Source organism: Lipophrys pholis, assembly GCF_963383615.2.
Source record: "Lipophrys pholis genome assembly, chromosome: 4".
NCBI classification, from domain to species: Eukaryota; Metazoa; Chordata; class Actinopteri; order Blenniiformes; family Blenniidae; genus Lipophrys; species Lipophrys pholis.
This window is the reverse complement of record NC_137637.1, coordinates 34,577,817-34,593,273: the sequence shown is the minus strand read 5'-3', so window position 1 is coordinate 34,593,273 and position 15,457 is coordinate 34,577,817. Positions and strand designations below refer to the sequence as shown.

At 41.1% G+C, this 15,457-nt stretch overlaps 1 protein-coding gene across 1 annotated transcript in view; it reads right to left on the bottom strand.

The window, feature by feature from the left end:
• foxj3 (forkhead box J3) overlaps window positions 1-15,457 on the bottom strand; it is a 99,343-nt gene that overhangs the window by 63,637 nt on the left and 20,249 nt on the right. The window lies entirely within an intron of this gene.

Genomic DNA, 15,457 nt, shown 5'->3' with positions numbered 1-15,457 from the left:
CTCAATGGGTCAATACTGTATCTTTAAAGTATTTGCGAGTCATTTCTACCTAATCGTTACCGTTGTGTATGTTCATGCTTCAATGTTAGTGTTCAGCCTCTACACTTCATATGGATCCGAGAATTATCTGACATATTTTTTGTCAAATATAACTCAAAGCTACTGTGTGGTTTCATGACCTCAATTTGTCTTCATTAAAGCAGGTTCAAAAAGGTCTACATGAAAGATTTATAGGCTTGCATTTCTTTTGCGTGTTTACTTCATTTGCGAGTGAAAAACATGGCAAGCGACACAGAGATGAAGAGCATAATTTCATGGGCCTCTGCTGTCGATATGACATGCAACAGGAATAGGAAGATATTTCTAAATTGGGCAAACGGCTTTGGCGGCAGTTGGTCAGAAGCAGTTGATGGTTGTCCCTTTCAATTGATCTCTCACAGCAGGGGATAGCTGGTGCCCAGCAGCCAATTCAATATCCGCTATCAGTGTAGACAGACTGAGCAGATGATGAAGGCATTTTCACACATCCAAACAGAATTCAGAGAAGGGAAAAACCAAATCTGTCCGCGGGAGATCATTAATGAAGTGAGGCATTGGTCTTAAATCTTCCCCTGTAATCATGGTTGGGTTTCATCAGACACTGTTGGGTTTCCGATGCAAGTTTCTCTCAGAGTAAAAATAGAAAAGACATGAATGAAAAATATATAACTGACTCTATACTCCCTAAGACGAACACTTTGAATATCGAAAGTTTGTCCCTTTCAGGCTTGTGGAGCTGTGGAGACGAAGAACAGCAGCTACAGTCACCTTGAAATCCTGTCAGTGACAAATAAAGCTGCATGATATTGAGGAAAAAAATCACATTACAACAGATTTTCTTTTCTTATCTTAACTTTAGAAACATTCCTTTGAGTGTTTGACCTAACTCCGTGAGGGAATCCATTTGCATGGAAAATCAAAAAGTAATCAACGCAGACTAGGTCACAGATGAGCACACAGCTGTATGAAATCCTACATAGCTTTACATTTGAGACAGATGCAAGATGTCACTCACTTTGCTGTGTTGGACATTAAAAAAAAAGAGCTCAACACATTGAGCCTGCATGATGTCATTTGTTTGCGATGCAGCTTTGTAGTTTGCACAGTGAAACCCTGCTTTACCCAAACTATTTCAGTCCAGACGAGGCAGCAGCCTCACGTGAACCGTCGCCAGGGAAACGGGTGGTTGGCATGGACTATGGCATGGAAGGGGACAGATCTTGAAGAACGTGTATTCAAGTGAATGCTACGCTATTAGCAGGCCTTATCAGGCTGTTGGACTTTTATCCCAGAGTCAGTCTGAGTGTAACACAGAGAGGTACCACACCACATGCACTCATCCTGCAGAAGTTCTGTACATCCTGTAGTGGGAAGCACAGCCCAGTAAGATGCAGCAATTCTAACTTAAGTTCAAACTTAGATGATTGAGGATGTAGCATGAGCGCCACTTTATATACGTAAAAGTTGGCAGCTCTGCTTATTGCGATTTCAAAATGCATTTATTTGATGTATTTTGCCCGGTCTGCCGGTGAAGTAGCTTTTATTACTGTTAGAAGAACTTAGATTTTATCCCTCTATGATAAAAAATAATTCAACAGGAAAGGGGAGGTGTCGACTCGACGGTGGGTAGATCTTCCCGACAAATCAGCCGCAGCCTCCAGCTCTGCACGGCCGAGTTAACGCAGTATCAGGATTATGTCTCAGAATATGTGCTTGCATATCTGAGATGGTGCCGTTCCCTCCCACAGCAGGTTCCACACAACAGCAGAGACGATAAACTACATGCATTTTGATCACGTCACAACTTCCACCATTCTTGATATCACCCAGGAACTCCACCTGCCACTAAAGTGACGAGTATGCGATCGGGTGCAAGTCGGCGGTTTAAATTGAGGTTCAAGAAGACACCATGAATTTTTTAATCCAAATTCCCTCAAACCAATTTTTTCCCCTCCCTGCTATGATAACTTGCCTCCATGACCTCCATCATCCACACAGTTCAAACATACTATCAACCAAAATAAGGGTCTCGTGTTTTTACCCAACCAAGATAAGTTTATGTCGACATGTCACACTCAAATATATAACCTGTTACCTTGGAGGAGAGCTGCTGATGTCCCCTTCCAGGACGCTTTTGTCTTCTACTGTTATGAACACGTGCATTAGAATAGTTTGATGGTTGAAAGTCTTCACGTAAACATGAAACGCTTCAAAGTGTCTCTGCAGGCCTCTGCCGTCATGAGCACTCTGTACTGACAGGTGAGTCAGACTAATGGTGAAGAGCTCCTCATCACTGAGAAAACAAACAAGGTTTCTCCACCCTGTAACTGAAGTAAAGGTGACTCACGGGCTGCTGAAGACAGTAATCTTCTTTGAATAAACGCCTACAGAAGTGTAAAATAAATTTAATATTTTATATTAATCTACATAATATTGTCAAAAACTCCAGACCCACAAGGCCTCCGGCACAGATTTCACATTAGCATCCAAAACAAGTCAGGTTGTAAGAGCAGCCACAGACATTCAGTCACATTTCGCTGCTCCATCAATTTCTCACAAACATAATTACATGTTGCTCGAGTATGTGTTGTAGGTAACTATTATCTTAATCATCCGCTACTCAAATATTTATTTTAATCAATCAATCAATTGGTTGATCAATTTTCTCAAAATGCACGTAGGGATCCAACATCGTCGGATTTAAAAAAAAAAAAAAAAAGAAAAGTTTTAGTTACCAAGATGTAATGTCAATTCTTGGGGTTAAGAACTGGGTTGGTTTGACTAACCTCAGGTTACCCAACACAGTCGATTGGAGAAGTGGCTCACCATACTTTCCTGTCTGAAAGTTTCATGCTCAAGGGTGTAATAAACACCAGTAAGACAATACAGAAATTTTAATTCTGATATCAAGTGACACCACAATAAAAAGCTTTCACTACCTTAAACTACCAGTTAACCATGGAGTGGCTGACACAAGCGGCCATTAATAGTTATTTGGACTTCCTGGTGCACCATATTGTACAATGCAATGGTATTTTTACACAACAGCCTGTAAACTATTAACATACCCATTAATGAGATGACATGAGTCTGAGCCATCACTTGGCCAAAGTGTTGATTTCATGCCTCCTCAAAATGACGAGCTCAGTGTTGACTCAATGTGGACATTTTTGCTCTTTTTTGGGGGTGAAACCTTAAACCCAAAATAAGTAGGTCGATCATCAAACCAACAGCTTGTCCATTTTGTTATTGAAATAACATAAACAGGTTTATTTCTAATTCTGCACATTTTCAAGTAATCGGTAGCCCAGTGATGATTTAAAACGTCCAGGAAGTTTGAACAGAAAGATTGTGTAAGTCCAATATTTACCACTTGTAAATCAATAGTTGATGGACAACAAAGTAATCAGCAATTTCCAGTGACAGAAAATCCAGCTTGAGTCTGAAATAGTGTAAACAACGTGAAGGAAGCTGTTAGAGCAGAACTCACACTGAGCTGAGTACGTAGAGTCGCCCTGAAAATAAAAATTCATTGAAATCCATTCAAACTTCCTTAAACCATTATTGCTGAACTCTACTGCATAACTAAATCCGGGGGTTTTCAAAGTGTGGGAGGATGAGCCCACTCCTTTAAAGCACACTGTGCCCACCACCAAATACCATTTTGTCTCACACCAAGTGATAAATCATGGCCACAGGATACTATAATCATTTGCACACTGTTATCAGTAAATATTGTTCTCGATCAATGTTGGGATCTATAGACAATAAAATCAGAATGATGCTGGCTCGAGGCTGAGAATTGGAAAGCTTTTAGGTCTTTACATATAGCCCGTTTCTGTTGTCACACTCATGGTTTTGCATGAAAGACGACTTTATATGTGCTTTAACAAAATAACAGTTTAACCCTCAATCCATTTCTGTTTATTCAAGATTTATTCTCATAAAAAGGTTGCCCAGACATTTTTTCTTTATTCCTGAAGCTCCATGGCACCAAGAATCACCATCGTAACTGATGAAACTTGACAACGCAAAAGGAAATAAAGGCTTGTAACTAGCATTGTGTGTTTGTTTTAACTGATGTGGAACCGATAACGTGGCAGCTTGTGGAGATCTTGGAGGTCCAGATGTAAATGTAATGCACGAATGAGGCAAAGAGGAAGCAGGTTGAGCCTTCTGACGGCTGCCGGAGGTGAGAGGACCGAGTCAAGGGTTGATGAAAGGCACTCCACCCGGTACACGGAGACACATGCCATTTGACCCTCAACACTAATGATCCAGCTGCTACATAATCTGCGGGGCCAAGACGGTGTCTTAATTAGAGAACCTTAGGCCGTGGCAGGAATGATGAAGCGAAACAGCGGCAGACAGTAAGACAGCCCCCCCCTCCTCTGCTGCCTTCATTACCGGGGCTGAGGGACAGTCGGAGGAGGGACAAGCCCCAGCCTGCTGCTGCTGAATCAGGGAGGGTGAATCTGGGGGAGGCGGAGGAGACGGAGCAGTCGGGGAGGGTGTGAAGGGCACCATGTTGCCGGCATGAGATGTGGCAGACAAAACAGAATGGCAATAGTCCTCATCCAAAAGGGGCTGAGAGTTCAGGCTCTATGATTACAAGCCCAAGGGAGCAGACTGCGATGCCACACATACAGAGTCACTTTGATCCGGCCCGAGGAAAATGGGTTTCCGTCACTGTCATCACCAGAAAGAAAAAAAACCTTCTTTCTCTCTCTCTCTCTCTCGACTTTAATTTGTTTTCAGAATGAAGCGCTGAGAGTATTTTCGAGAGCGGAGACGGAGAAATGGATGGTCACATTCACTCTCTATTCAACACTCAAAGTTTCTTTATCCTCAAGGGATTAATGGCAGATTTAGTTCTGAATGAGAAATTGAAAGCTTTTTTTTTTCTCTCTCTCTCTCTTTTTTTTTTTAAACATCTTAATTTACCAAGTTCTTGACAGGACTTATCAACAGTCCTGCTGCCAACAGAGCACTGACAGCAAATCACTGATTGTGTTTTGTGTCTCAGCTCCTAAGTCTGAAGTGGCTCAATCAAACTGACAGCATGGCTATTATACATGTGCCAGGCCCTCTTTATTCAAGAATCCCCAATGAGGCAACAAGCTGAGTAACAACCGGGGATTACTCAACACAGCGCAGCAGATTATGTCAACTTCATCATGTTGGGCAAGTATGCGCCGAGATGCAAGTCAGCAACTGCGTCATAAAATCTGTGCTGTTCCCCATCTTCGCTATTGCAAAATTGATGTCTGTACTTAGCAGGCACTTAAATTTTTACTACCTCTAACAATGCATGACCCGGGGTGAAATTAATATTTCAGCTGTGATACTTTTTACAGTGAATGACACTTGAATGTCTTCAACATTTAATGTGGTGAAAATGACAACCACTTAATCCCAATTTACCAAGTATGGAGCGTTAATAAATGAGTTAATGCCAGTCTGTGCACGTCGCTGATGGCGTTAGCAAAGCTCATTTACTACCCTTTACCTTTTAAAAAGCCTTTATCAGAAGTAGGTTCCGGTATACGTTTTGCATCTTGCGTTCCATTTTCCCCCAATCACACCTACTTTCCACAACAGTCAGCTGCATTTGTGAAGGTGTGAACAATAATTTTCTTTGAATATGTCACTGCTGATGAATACAAAGGCAGCACAACGAGAGGCTTGACAAGAAAAGGGCAGCAAAGTGTTTGAATCATAATGGCGTCGTCTCCTCCCTTCTTTTTCCACCCCGCCTTATGTTTTTAGACGTGGTCAGAGAACAAGCTGTACATATCACTTCATTGGTGGCATCGTGTCACGTGGAGGTTAAGAAAAACCTAACCCTAACCCTTTCAGGATTTAATTTTTTTTCTTAAATTTCTTAATCCACTTTCACTCTTCTGATCACAAAACTGACTTTCAACTCGTTGAATAAGGTTTGAGGAAGAAAAAAGAAACGTAAACTCTACTCATACTCGAGCCAATAGTGTTCCAACATGTGTAGTATAGCTACCAAAACTGCAGCAATATATCATAAACATGCTAAAGAATTAGAGTAGTAATAATAAGTACATTTTCCCAATTGACAGTTTCAAGCATTTTTTTTTCTTTTTATTTTAAGCAGGATAATTATGGCTCATGTATATATTCTAAATACTTGAAATCGTGTCCTTTAGATTTGCATGACTTGTGAGATAAAAATCTAAAGACTAAAAAGGACAGAAGGACAGACGCGAAGGTTCCCAGAAGAGCGTGATGTGTGGGATTCTCGAACGAGGAAGTTATTATTTGTGGGTGATTGGAAATGACAAATACCAATATGGGAAAAGAGTAAAGTTGATCAAATGAAAGGATGCGTGTGAGAGGCTTTAAAAGCATTTCATACTCTTATTCGCTTGAGATTAAGATTCTTAATTGCTTGTTAGTATTTTAACTATATATAATGTTTCCATGTGAATTAATTTTTGGTAAAATTAGTGTTCCCATTGTATTTTTTTTTTATTAATTTATGTAATAGTAATACATGCAATATGTACAACAAAAAAACATTTCAGTGTGTTCATATTTCTTTTATCAATTGGATAATGCAGGTTTTATATTCTTCTCCATCTCCGTTGCCAACAGTGAAATCTTGAATTATATGATAAAATATAGATCAACTATTCCTCGTTTAAATTTTTTTTCCTTATAATAATAAAGTTTTACCAAATCATTATACAGATTAAATACATCAATTTAAATATAAACCTTAGTGTAGCACCCAAAATGTATGTTTTATTTGTCAATGTGTGGCATAAATACATTTTTAATCTCTCAATGTTTATGTGGTCACATTCATGGCAATGCCCAGTCATGTTTAAAGACAGGACATCATTTACATTGCTGCATTTACGTTATGGCACACCACTGGTTTTTCAACTTGCTGCAGCAAAAGGAACCTGCTGATAATTAGACTGTTCTGCATTGTAAATTTTTACTATGCATCTTTTGTTTTATTCTTAACAGAGATAAATGTATTGAGCTAAAATAACCAAAGATAGTCAGCAGAGTCCCTAAACGCAACCTTCAGGTGCAGGGAGGTCTTCACACCAACTTGGCCTGTTTTCATGGAAGTGCAGCGGCTGTGCTCAAGTCTTTAACATTATAAACTGGATATACAAACACTGACCCATAAACGATGCCCCTTGTTGGACTGATCCCAAAATCTAATGTATACAACAAAAAGAAATCCAAATAAAACTGGACGGACTTGAGTAAAAGAGAAAGAACCTGGAAAATGCCCAAACCTGGAATCCTTTCCCAGAGAGGCTGGCGCGCTAACTGTGCTCCGACATTGGCTGCCATGTTTGAGCCCATTTATATTTATAGAGTTGTACACTTCATTGTTTATAGCCGAGGCTCGTCGGCAAGCCTCGTCCCACCAGACTGAAATAATGTTAACAGTGTAATAATGCTGAAATAAGGTGGGTGGCTCTAAACTGCTGATTGTGTTCTTTTTCTGCCTTCTATAGTAAAGTATGAAAATCACCCGACAGCCGCTGAAGGGACTAATTTGTCTCAGTAAATATGTCAAGTTAGACTTTTGTCAAAAAATGTGTGGTAGTGGATGAGAGCAATGCAAACATCGATCAGTTAGGAAGCAATGGAATTCACCAAAATAAATGCAAAACAACTTTTCTCCTCCACTTTCAAAGTTTAAACTCATTAGTTGTCGCTAACTGACCCTGCTCCGTCACGTTCGGTGTGTCCAGCGTTAATAAAAAGAGAATTTTCCATGTTGGTCAGAAAACAAGGCTGGCTTTTTTCCTGAAAGTAGGTCTGAAAGAGGACTTGGGCTTGTCTAATGTTCAGATTATGATATTAAGATCCCACTGTTATGCCGAGTTCTGAATGACAACAACATAGGGTGCTGTGGGAGGAGCAGGCGGAACCGAAGCATGAGAACGACAATAGCTGGAATGAAACCAGCAAGGCACGAGATCTGAGCAGTACGAAGCTGAGGACACTGGGGAATGTAAATACAACTGTATGAGCAGGGAAAAGCTGAGAAGGTTGGTAAAGTTGCAATGTTTTACATGGTCATATTAAAAATACACTTTATGTCTCCATAAAACCGCCTGCAGAACTGTTTTTGTCACGATGGGCCTTGTACAAGTGGCTGCTCAATTATCAAGGTCATTTTATATTTCTAATAATAAAGTTTGATGTGAAACAGAAAATGACAAATAATCACAAAGATTATTTCCACCGTAAAATTTGATATAAAACCTAAATCATCTGAGGTCTTGATATAAGCTACACAGACCACAACAGAAGTGCAGGGAGCATATTAAGAGGAAGTAGGAAAAACAAAAAAAAAAACAATATTCTTAGCGGTTCAATGACAGTCCGCGTCTTTTCAGTCAAGAGAAACATGAACAAAGGTGGAGGTGCAGCACACTCCCAGTAGGAAGCAGCATTCAAAGACAAACCGTCACCTACTGATGTCCGTCAATACGAGATCAATAAACCTGGTTTATATGAATGTCTCAGTTTACCTGAATGCTGAGTGTACGCAGAAAGAAGCTGCATTGACTGTCGTGCTTCGTTGACATAAACCTTAAATGGTTGTTAATCGTGTTTCCATATTCAATGATGCCACATTTGTAATGAGAATGCATTTGTGGGATGAGCAACAACGCCGATAGCTTATTCTATGACCGACTTATTTCTTGGATGACTGTCTGCAGAAATGAGAAGTTTAAGCTTAATCTCCTCATGGTGGTCAACTTGGCGAACTCAAAAGTTTTACAAGTAACTAAAAAGTTTTGTGTTTTTTTTTTCTTTTTTTAATCAGGGGCATATTATGAGCATCTTGCAGTTCTTCTGCTCTATCAAATAAGAATTTGGTCGACAGATAATATTGTCATAATTAACAAAAAGGATAAATAAGCATCTGAAACATATTGAAGTAATCTGGATGATGCATTATGATTAAGTTTATTAAATAAAAGACTCCGTGTTATAATAACTTGGGTGCAGAGGTACTAAACCCTAAAAATCTTTTGGTGTCAAGAATTATAAACATGTACAGGTATCTTCTATCAGACATCTACTGACGCCACTTTTTTTCAACAGGACCGAATCAAAATGTTTGTTTCCACTGAGAAAGTTTTCTGTTTCGTCCAATCAGGCTAGATGAAATGTCAAAAAGTGTGACTGTAGATTACCAGCAGGTTTTAACGTGTCTGAACGGTGATATACTGGCAACCTGTCCAGGATGGGCATCAGCTCCCGAAACAGAATTAATTATCAAGAGATATTTTCTCTTATTATGGATTTCTTTACTCCTTGGTATTCATTATTTTGACATTTCTCAATGCTAAACATGTGGTACAAATGCATATTTTATCCAGAGCTGCAATGATCAACAGAAAAGTTACTAATTTGATCGACATTTTTGAACATTTTGGGACGATTATAAGTCCAAACAAGACAAATGGGATATTCACATTAAAAACTGTTGTTAGCTGTAGCATTATAATGATAATGGCTTTGTGAGATATTGTAAATATACTGAAAACAGCTGATTTATTCACTTGTTATGTGTTTAAATGTTTGTGTTTAGCTGGTGCCAACATTTCTTGGAACACATTCTGACCCAAAGGGCAAAATGTTCAGCTGCTGTTATTAAATATGTTCCATACATTTAATACAAGCATTAACATTTTTAATTTCCTGTGTAGGATGTGCTTTGCAATTTTGAGTTTACAGTTCAGCTTGGGTGTAATCACGATGGCAAATACTTGCGCACAAATCCACAGAAATGTATGCAGATTATCATACAAGGCTTCATCACAGTTGGCATATTTAATTTCCTACCTGGAAGACGAGGGTGCCTGCTTAGACGGACTTCCTTTCAGATGCCTGTGCATGACTGTCATCATTTCCTCCCGGAGAAAAGAGTAGGTTACTCAGCTCACATTCTCACCACCACTTGCAGACACAGGACCGTTGATAGGTACCAGACCAGTGCTCTCCTGCACTTATCTGCAATTTCCGCGATTAATCCCCTTTTACTGCCGTCATGCATCCGTCACGAGTAACACTCTACCAGCGTGTGTCTGCTCAACTACACAGATACGACCATTAAGGCCTGTGATGACTGCACTGCTGCTCCAGAGCCGCAGGAGTGATGAATGCTGCATTAGAAAATATGTCACTTCACGTCAAACAGACCACAATAAATATTTGCTTTGCGACTGTTAAATGTTGCCGAGACTTTGGTGTGGGTGAGGAGAGGACGGGGGAGATTACGGCGGAGAGCCACAGCTCATTATGACACCAATCTTCCTGTAGTGTGATGGCAACTTGGCAAAAGGGAGGGGAATCGCTAAGTGTGCTCCCTCTGTTATGCCTGAAGATTTGGCACATGCACTCACAACAACAACAACAGTGATGTAACCTGGTAACAGGCCTTTGGCATGTGTACTCTCGACCGAAACCCGGGTCATACCTTCCATATCAACAGCTTTATATCCAGCATGGGAGAAGCCCTTGTTTTCTTAGTGATTGAAGGGGGTGGGACAAACAGGGAGGGGTGGGAACTTTGCTCACCTGCCCTTCAGTCAAAGACAGACACTCACTCACTTTTTCCAACCCTGGAGGCAAAGGACTTAGACACACAGCTATTTTGGTTCAAGAGTTCTCAAAAATAACTCCCCGAGTATTGTGATTGCACGTGAGCTTAGTAATCATGCAGCGAAGTACCCTAAGCCTCATCTTCATTAAAAAACAAAAAGTAGGTAAGAGCAATGCCAAGGCAACAGCTTTTAATGTCAGTCTTCCTTCTCAATTAAGGGCTTAATGGTTCCGCTGAAACCACCCCAAGGAAGAAAGCATTAATAACCCAGTCCTTACTTGCATTTTTAGGATGTGTCAATTATCGCTTCACCGCTCACACGGCTGAGCACATTGTTCAGCTTATTGCAGCCTACAGCAGCGCCGGTCGCCAACTGAGGCCTCTCGCCGCTTTACAGAATGTGCAAGAGTGTGTGTGCTTTACAGCACAATCTCTGTGTCCGTGTTATTAGAGGGCTACGTTTTGTTAAAGTTGTTTTTTAAGATGCAGAAGAGCAGACCTTTCTGCTGTGCTCCTTCAACAACAACAAAAAAAAAAAGAAGAAGAAGAAAAAAGAAAAACCGTATACATGCTCCTTCTGCTCCCCTACTCCCTCAATCCCACTTCGCCCGTGGTTGAACAAATCAAGTCCATAATTATTCTGCCAATCAATCGGGAGCGCAACTGTGGCTGTGGGGCAGTTAAACGCTGAGGAGGGAGAGAGGGATAAAGACAGAGACAGAGAGAGAGAGAGAGAGAGAGAAAAAGACAAAGAGAGAGAGAGAGAGAGAGAGAGAGAGAGAGAGAGAGAGAGAGAGAGAGAGAGAGAGAGAGAGAGAGAGAGAGAGAGAGAGAGAGAGAGAGAGAGAGAGAGAGAGAGAGAGAGAGAGAGAGAGAGAGAGAGAGAGAGAGAGAGAGAGAGAGAGAGAGATCAACAAAGCAAGACAGAGACCCCTCCCTCCAAACACAGATCCTTTAAACCCACCCTGCCTTAAAAAGGCAAAAGAGACACCTTTGTCTTATTAGTCAGTGCCAAACAAAAGGAGGTCTTCTAAATACGTGGTGAAGCTGCTGCACGCAGACAGAGATGGGCGGGCAGGCCAGACGGACGCCGGATCAGAGCGGTCAAAGATCTAGGAGTTGTCTGGGGATCAACTAAGCTGCTTCAGGCAGTCGGGAGAGGCCAGAAAGCAAGCAGCCCCACAACCCAAACGAAACCAAACTAGGAGGGAAATGTGAATAAATGCAGCAGCGTTAGGTATTGCAGATATTATAGAGATGCTCTCAGCTGTCGACCTTATTCCATGGGTTTGCTGGGTTGGTTATATATAGAGAGATGTGCATAAAAGGACGAGCAGAGAGATTCTTGCGGATGAAGGGAGAGCACACAAGCACAAGGCCGTCAGTCTCATTGTGCAATCTGCAGGTCAATACAAAACAGAAAACCCACATACAACATTCCAGTAATTGAATAAGCCCTTCCAGTGAATCAGAGCACTGACCAGGAGGAGGGTGTCTCTCAGTCCCTAACAGCTTGCCTGGGAGGTGGCCTTTGTTTAGGAGGTGGCATGGGTGCCCTGACACCGACCATGCGAACCCAATTAGCCTAGTCCCACGGCCTGGGGGCCCGCATTAACACGGTCCCCCCGGGAGGTTGACTCCATGCCAGCCTGGCAGCCTGCAAGATCCTGCTGCTGAATCACAAACAGACCACTTAAGGCACTGGCAGGCCGAGCGTTTGGTGGCAATCTTGAGGGCCTATTCACATTTGCATTGGCGAGATCCACTTTTGTGTGGATGTTAAATACCGAGCCAGCCTCTGAGGATCGCAATGAGACAAGAAGGCTTTCGGTTATGGATGCAACGACACCTACCACCTTTATCAATTTGAATAGAGTACTTTCAACAGAGATGATGCAGAGTACCGATATGTGTACTTAATACTCGAAATGCTCCTGGCAACTAATTTCTCTGAGGACTAACACAAAGTTTTAATTAAGACATCAACAAATCTAAAATACACAAACACACAAAACAGTGAAAAGTTTCCACAATTATTAACTTTGCACAATAATTTGCATGAGACAGCATCGTTAACGGCGTTACATTACAAATTGACAAATTTCTTTTTTTAAATGTCAACCTTCTCGTTTCGTAAAATGATTTTTAATCAAATATGGACTTCTTCATAGTGTATGTCTGACAAAGGGAAACATTTAGATCATTTACAAGTTATTATACTATAATTTTACAGCTTTGGCCCACACAAGATCAAAATGAGTTTAACAACCAAGGTCCCAAGGAAGTCGTTGTAAAAGCTAAGCTATTAGGGAGCTAAAGTAGCTATTCAGAATTCACAATAAAGGGAAAAAAAATCTGATTTATTTCTTTTCTTTTTCAAGCTTTTTCTCTATGAGACTCCCAATCTTTTAAGGTCATTTTTCTGACTGGCCTGTGTTTCATGCAACTGCTGCTGTGCACACGATCACATAAAAACAAAGCCTGCAATCGGCTCGTTTCAGGTTTCTCCTCCAAACACCAACTGAACAGTGCAGCTACGCTTGTTTTGTGACACTTCTCACTCGTGATGGAAACAACAAACTATTTAACCTTGGATAATTTTCAGGGGCACGCATTGAAATCTTTAGTGAAATAATTGACATTTTCCACTAGGTTTTTTGTGATTGATTTGTCTTTTTTGTGTTATTGAGTTCAGACAAATTGCGGCATTTGTAAATATGTCCACATCCTTCTCCTCAGAGGAAAGCCAGAGCATGAGCACATTTTCAAGTGTAAGAAATACCTGTTCGAAGAGAAACCATGGTAGAATTACCCAAGCGTGATTTAAAGGAATTACCTGAGTGGGCAATGCATGTTCTGCGCGTGCAAGACGGAGCAGGAATCAGGTCATGAAATTCAAATTCACAGACAGTGGATCAGCATTGACAGTCAGAAAGCTGGAGCCGAGCGAATGTGCTGTAACACGCTGGTTACACCGAGACAGAGTTCACTCTCTCGAATCCAGAAAGCACTGAGCGAAAAACAAAATTAAAATGGAGTTGAAATAGCTTGAGGTTTGGTTGATCCGTTGGCTGTTCATCTCACGTAAAGCCGAAAATCGTCTTCATTTAGGCTGGCATTGGAGCTGGAGTTATAATTAAAACCATTTTGCTTTTTAATCAATATTCAATCTCTCAGAAATAATTAACAGCATATTAAAGAGTTTACTGCCTGACGGAGCTGGATGCCTCTACATCATTAAGCTGTTGAAGCGCTGCTCTTTGACTCCTCGTGTCCCATTTCACTGGTTTACGGCGCCTCCGTACAGGCTCTTTAAAATGCTCCTGGAGTCGTACTGTACCTGCAGATAATAACACAGCCCCGCGATAACATGCAGCAAGTGCACTCTCCCACTCAGAGACATGGCTTTTAACATGTAAGGCATAAACACTCAGAGCTACACATGTGAATGTGTACACGACAAATGCAACGCTTGTGCTAGTTGACTGAATGCAAAAGCTTCACAGGAAGTAAAAGCAAACTATGATCAAGGTGTTTCAGGGCATATTCCTCAGAAGCACCCACATGCTGTAAATCTGTGGCCTTTCCCCCCAGAGTGATAATGCATGATGCATTTAATGTTGCACAACTACTCAGCATAGGAAAATGTTAGTGGGATTAAAAGTCATCGGTCAATGGTTTTATATTTTCTTCTGCGTCCATCTTCAAAATTACACAGAGATTTTAGTCACAAACAAGATTGGAGGTTTGTGACCCTGCAATCACTCAGTCAAATATATAACAAGAGATTTTCACATACATCAACCACCCACACATACATACATACACACAAACACAAAATCAAGTCAAACCCTACCGACTTGCCTGATTTGACTGATTGAAACGTATCTGAAGACTTTACTCGCCCCTTTATGAGCTACGACTGTTTAATTACTCATTAACACAAATGGCCAATCGCATGGCTGCAAGTCAACGTATTTAGACGTGAAGACACGGTGAAGATGAGCTGCTGAAGATCAAACTAAGCATGAGAACGGAGAGCAAAGGTGATTGAAGTGACTTCAAACATGACATTGTTGTCGGTGCTAGTCAGTGTTTCACAAACTACTGGGACTTTCATGCAGCCGTCTCCAAAGTTTACAAAGGATGGTCAGAAAAAGAAAAAAAAATCCAGTGAGCGGCAGATGTTGATGCCATCGGAGAAAAATTTCAAGAATGGTTTGAGATCATAAAGAAGGCAACAGTACCTCAAATATCCCAAATATACAGAAGATCATCTCTGAGCGCAACAGAGTGAACCTTGAGTGTCGCTGGTCTTCAGCAGCAGAAAACCACACCGGGGTCACTCCTCTCTGATCAGTTCTTGGTGTATTTTGGGCCCCGTATTAATAACAGAGTATAATTTAAGCATTGTTGCCGACCATGTACCTTTATAGCCATAGTGCATCATCTCATGACGGAACACTGTGGCCATGAAGTATGAAGAGTACCATCTTGTGACGGTACACTGGGTAGTTCTGAAGGTGACCTTTTGCCTTTATTCTAGTCGCTACCAGTACAAGCAAGATGCACCTAGAAAAGTGCCTTGAGTGTGTATTATCAGTACTGCAGGATTCGGTATGCAAGCGCTGCAATCAGTTGTAGACTGTAACAAACTTGCGTCTTACGTTACGGCAAATTGTGTTTATACAAGCTCATAAGTTCCTTGGGCCTTCTCGAGATGACTGCCATGTGAATTCAGCAGCATCTCGGTTTTTGTCTGCTGCTGATTAAGGAAAGAGCAAAGGCAGAGGA